At 46.9% G+C, this 6,000-nt stretch overlaps 1 pseudogene; it reads left to right on the top strand.

Moving 5' to 3' along the window:
* The first annotated feature begins 3,970 nt into the window (after nt 1–3,970).
* Nucleotides 3,971–5,452, top strand: LOC105874361 (glyceraldehyde-3-phosphate dehydrogenase pseudogene; annotated as a pseudogene).
* The last annotated feature ends 548 nt before the right edge of the window (nt 5,453–6,000 follow it).

The following is a 6,000-nucleotide window of genomic DNA, read 5'->3' as shown; positions in this document are numbered from 1 at the left end:
AAAGATTCAGGTTCCTTGAGGGCAGGGCCTAAGTTGTTGCCTGAATCTCTGCCAGGTCTGAGTGGAGTTATTGTTGGGCTAAGGAGCACAGCAGCCCCTGGAAACCTCCATCCATCTGCTTCAGTCAGTACTTGACAGCTTAGTGCCCTAACTTGCAGCTTAACTCCTATTGTATCTTATGTTCCTGGAGGTTCCTTGTGTTGTACACTTCAAAGCCCAATTATGGGACATAAATAGCATTGTTTGAAATTCCTCAAATAATGTGATGATAGGTGTGCTTCCATGTGCCCTTCCAGATCTACCCTCTCCCCTGCTCAGTACCTCTGTTTGGTCTTTTTTTTTTTTTTGAGACAGGGTCTCGCTTTGTTGCCCAGGCTAGAGTAAGTGCCGTGGGTCAGCCTAGCTCACAGCAACCTCAAACTCCTGGGCTCAAGCAATCCTACTACCTCAGCCTCCCAAGTAGCTGGGACTACAGGCATGCACCAACATGCCCGGCTAATTTTTTCTATATATGTTAGTTGGCCAATTAATTTCTTTCTATTTTATAGTAGAGACGAGGTCTTGCTCTTGCTCAGGCTGGTTTCTAACTCCTGACTCAAGCAGTCCGCCTGCCTCAGCCTCCCAGAGTGCTAGGATTACAGGCGTGAGCCACAACGCCTGGCCTCTGTTTGGTCCTTGTCACTAGGCTTTCTTGTCCTCCACCTTCTGGTTAATTTCACTCAATGGAGATTAGGAGAGAGGAGAGGGACTCGAGGTTTTTCATTCCCCATTGCACACCCCACCTCCCTAAAAATGCAGTCCCAGAAGACCCTGATCAGGTGGCCCTTTCCATTTGCTCTCTGCTCCCTCCCTGTTGTCCCCTTAAGCCTAGTACTGATCAGGTATTCCCACTGTCACTGGATCTGGGGCACTACACCATTTCTGGTTTCCCTTCCTTTATCAAACTCATCAATTATCCATCTGTCTCTTTGGGGGCACAGATAGATAGGACACGTATTATACCACTGAGATCTATGCACCGCTACCTAACCTAGCTCTGTCACTTATCTGTGGGACATTGGTAAAGTTACTCAACCTCTCTGAGCCTCAGTTTCCTCATATGTAAAATATCGTAGGGAGAGAAAGGACATGCTAAGGTCACTTTTAACTCTTAGAATCTTTAGTTTTTTTGTTTTGTTTTGTTTTGTTTGAGACAAGAGTCTCACTCTGTTGCCCGGGCTAGAGTGCCGTGGCGTCAGCCTAGCTCACAGCAACCTCAAACTCCTGGGCTCAAGCAATCCTGCTGCCTCAGCCTCTGGAGTAGCTGGGACTACAAGCATGTACCACCATGCCTGGATAATTTTTTGTTTCTATTTTTAGTTGATTGGCTAATAGTTTCTATTTTTAGTAGAGATGGGGTCTCGCTCTTACTCAGTTTGGTTTCTAACTCCTGACCTTGAGGGATCCACCACCTTGGCCTCCCAGAGTGCTAGGATTACAGGCGTGAGCCACCACACCTGGCCAATTTTTTTCTTCAGAATTCAACTGGGAGAAGTTGGTTTGAGTACAGTGGTATTTACAACTGATTGATCACAACTGATTACAGATTCCTTTGTTCCTTCTCCACTCCCACTGCTTCACTTGACCAGCCTTAAAAAAAAAAGAAAGAAAGAAAGAAAGAAACCAGGAGAGTATGAGGCTGAATGGAAAAATATGTAAGATTATTCCATTGGGCATTTGGATTGGGGGAGGTTGCATGTTCAGAATACCCTACAGTTAGAAGCAGAGGAAAAGGCAAGAAATACCTCCATCTGTATTGCATGTATAGTTATTTTAAACAAGATCCTTTCCAAGAAATCCTCCAGAGCTGTGGTAGGAATCAGCTGTTATTTTATCTTCAGCTGTTTGTATTTGTCTTCTCTTGTTAAAAAAAAAAAAAAAGTCAGAAAAATCTTTCTCCTAGTGTTTTCTCTGAGTCTCCTTCTATTAATGATACCTCTGGGTCTCTGTATTTCTGCTTCTTTCTTTCTATATCTGTTTCTCTCCATTAAGACAGAGAAAAGAAAAGAAAAAGACATTGCCCTAGAGCCGACTGGCAGGGGAGAATCAGGAAGTTCCTAAACAAAGGCTGCTGGCAGGCCTACAAATGAAGGAGCCAGAACTGACCAGCACCTGGAGCTGCCAGTTAGAGGAAAAGAGTCCCAGATGCTGGAAAGTTTTGGCTCCACAGTTTTCCCAGATTAAATGAGGCCAAGGCTGACGATTAATTTTAACTTTACACTTTGGACTGAATCCACCTGGCTATCTCTGGCACCACCCAGGTGCCTTGTACCTGTGATTTCAGGAAAAGTGTTTATAAACTAGAAAGGGAGCCGGAGATTTCTCTTTAGTCCTAGATAGCCCTAGGATTTTTACAGCTGGAAGGACTTCGACCATTTTTTATAATAAAACCTCTTTGTTTTACAAAATGAAGGAACTAAGATCCAGAGAGAGGAAGGGTCTTGCCCAAGGTTACACAGTAAATGAACAGAGCTAATAACAGATGTATGGTACATAATGCTGGGCTCTAAGTGCTTTTCATAGGTTAACTCATCTAATCCACATAACAACCTCATAGAGGCAGCATTAGCATTATCTCATTTTACACATGAACCTTGGCTGCACCAGATTCTGTGGGCTCCACTACTTCACTCTCCCACTTCTGGGATTATATTGTACACCAATATCCCAGACATATCCCATTGCTTGAAATAGGCTATTTACAACACAGAAATCAGCAAGTGCTACAAGTTGGGGCTTGCTTTTTTGGTCCTTGAGATTTAAGAAAGTGATAGAGATGCAGATGCACAGAGAGACACAGATACCCAGGAAAGAGATGGAGGAATCACTCCCCAGACAGCCTTGGAGCTCAACAATGTCCACATGAGTCCTGTTCCCACTCTTGGGTATCCATAAGGTAAACCCCTTTTTCCTTGGGTATTTCCCGTATTAATAAATGATAGTTTCTTCTGTGTGTGTGTGTGTATGTGTGTGTGTTTTGGTTAAATTAATATAAAATACAGATGTATGAAGGTGAATATGCTTTTTTGGATGGGTGGTCAGGGAAGCTTTCTCTGATAAGGTGACAACTGAGTAGACCTGTATGAAATGAGGGACTGAGCCACGTGCAGTGTCCAGCAAGGACAAAGGCTCTGCAGCAGGAACATGCTTGGACAGATGCTTGAGTAGACAATGGGATATATGTCTCCAGGATACATTGCCTGGACTTGAATCCAGGCATCCCAACTACCAGATCAGATTACCCACACCAGCCTTAGAAATTGTTTTTCTTTATTTCTTTTTTTTCTTTTTCTTTTCTTTCTTTTTTTTTTTTTGAGACAGAGTCTCACTTTGTTGCCCAGGTAAAGTGAGTGCCATGGCATCAGCCTAGCTCACAGCAACCTCAAACTCCTGGGCTTAAGCAATCCTCCTGCCTCAGCCTCCCGAGTAGCTGGGACTACAGGCATGCGCCACCATGCCCGGCTAATTTTTCCTATATATATTAGTTGGCCAATTAATTTCTTTCTATTTATAGTAGAGACGGGGTCTCGCTCTTGCTCAGGCTGGTTTTGAACTCTTGACCTCGAGCAATCCGCCCGCCTCGGCCTCCCAGAGTGCTAGGATTACAGGCTTGAGCCACCGCACTCAGCCTCTTTTTTTAAATTGATTTCTAATTCTTATTTTACTTTTTTTCTTTTTTTTTTCCAGGACTTGCTAGAAAGTATGTATAGAAATTGTTTTTAAAATGCTAATTTGTGGCTGTCTGGTCCTCCTGTTCTACAGACAGCCATATCTTCTCGCACAGCGCCAGCACCGTCTCCGAGACACCATGGTGAAAGTGAAGGCCGGAATAAACGGCTTTGGCTGTACTGGGTGCCTGGTCACCAGGGCTGCTGTTTTTTTTTTTTTTTTTTTTTTTTGAGACAGAGTCTCGCTTTGTTGTCCAGGCTAGAGTGAGTGCCGTGCCGTCAGCCTAGCTCACAGCAACCTCAATCTCCTGGGCTCGAGCGATCCTTCTGCCTCAGCCTCCCGAGTAGCTGGGACTACAGGCATGCGCCACCATGCCCGGCTAATTTTTTTTTTATATATATATCAGTTGGCCAATTAATTTCTTTCTATTTATAGTAGAGACGGGGTCTCGCTCTTGCTCAGGCTGGTTTTGAACTCCTGACCTTGAGCAATCCGCCTGCCTCGGCCTCCCAGAGAGCTAGGATTACAGGCGTGAGCCACCGCGCCCGGCCAGGGCTGCTGTTTTATCTGGCAAAGTGGATATTGTTGCCATCAACGACCCCTTCATTGACCTCAACTACATGGCCTACATGTTCCAGTATGACTCCACCCACGGCAAGTTCCATGGCACGGTCAAGGCGGAGAATGGGAAGCTTGTCATCAATGGCCAGCCCATAACCATCTTCCAGGATTGAGATCCCACCAAAATCAAATGGGGTGAAGCGGGCGCTGATTACCTTGTGGAGTCCACTGGCGTCTTCACTACCCCGGAGAAGGCCAGGGCTCACCTCGCTGGGGGTGCCAAAAGGGTCATCATCTCTGCCCCCTCTGCTGACGCCCCCGTGTTTGTGATGGGCATGAACCACAAGTACCAAAATAACCTCGCCATCATTAGCAATGCCTCCTGCACCACCAACTGCTTAGCCCCCCTGGCCAAGGTCATCCATGACAACTTTGGCATCGTGGAGGAACTCATGACCACAGTCCATGCTATCACTGCCAACCAGAAGACGGCGGATGGCCCTTCTGGGAAGATGTGGCGTTATGGCCTTGGGGCTCTCCAGAATATCAACCCTGCATCAACCGATGCAGCCAAGGCTGTGGGCAAGGTCATCCCTGAGCTGAAGGGGAAGCTCACTGGCATGGCATTCCGAGTGCCCACTGCCAACGTGTCAGTGGTGGACCTGACCTGCCGTCTAGAGAAGCTGGCCAAGTATGATGACATCAAGAAGGTGGTGAAGCAGGTGGCGGATGGCCCCCTCAAGGGCATCCTGGGCTACACTGAGCACCAGGTTGTATCTTCCGACTTCAACAGTGACACCCACTCTTCCACCTTTGATGCTGGGGCTGGCATCGCCAGCAACGACCTCAACGACCACTTTGTAAATCTCATTGCCTGGTATGACAATGAATTTGGCTACAGCAACAGGGTGGTGGACCTCATAGCCCACATGGCCACCAAGGAGTAAGAGCCCCGGACCACCAGCCCTAGCCAGAGCACAGAGGAAGAGAGAGGCCTCAGCTGCTGGGGTGTCCCTGCCTACTCAGTCCCCACCTCACTGAGAATCTCCCCGCCTCCCAACCCAGTTTCCATGCCAGAACCTCTGAAGAATGGGAGGGGCCTAGGGAGCCCTACCTTGTCATGTACCATCTATAAAGTTCCCTGTACTAGGCAAAAAAAAAAAAAAATGCTAATTTATAAAAAGGGTAAAGAAGGAGGCTAGGGGAGGTAGCATAGTGCTGACAGTGCTCACAACAGAAAATGTAGGGGCAGAACAAGGGTCTAAGAATAGACAACCTGGCCAGGCGCAGTGGCTCACACCTGTAATCCTAGCACTCTGGGAGGCTGAGGCGGGCGGATTGCTTGAGGTCAGGAGTTTGAAACCAGCCTGAGCAAGAGCGAGACCCTGTCTCTACTATAAATAGAAAGAAATTAATTGGCCAACTAATATATATAGAAAAATTAGCCGGGCATGGTGGCACTTGCCTGTAGTCCCAGCTACTTGGGAGGCTGAGGCAGAAGGATCACTTGAGCCCAGGAGTTTGAGGTTGCTGTGAGCTAGGCTGACGCCATGGCACTCACTCTAGCCTGGGCAACAAAGCAAGACTCTATCTCAAAAAAAAAAAATAAGAAGAAGACAACCCTTTGGAGATTCTGTCTTGCGGTCTTCTTGCCCATCTCATTTTCCCTGTCCTTGACCTCTTACCCCAGGTTGCTTCTCCAAGTGATCCCCAGAGAAATGAGGATAGTTA

The sequence above is a fragment of the Microcebus murinus genome, chromosome 12, assembly GCF_040939455.1.
Source record: "Microcebus murinus isolate Inina chromosome 12, M.murinus_Inina_mat1.0, whole genome shotgun sequence".
In the NCBI taxonomy this organism is placed as follows: domain Eukaryota; kingdom Metazoa; phylum Chordata; class Mammalia; order Primates; family Cheirogaleidae; genus Microcebus; species Microcebus murinus.
This window is presented reverse-complemented; position numbering and strand designations above follow the sequence as displayed.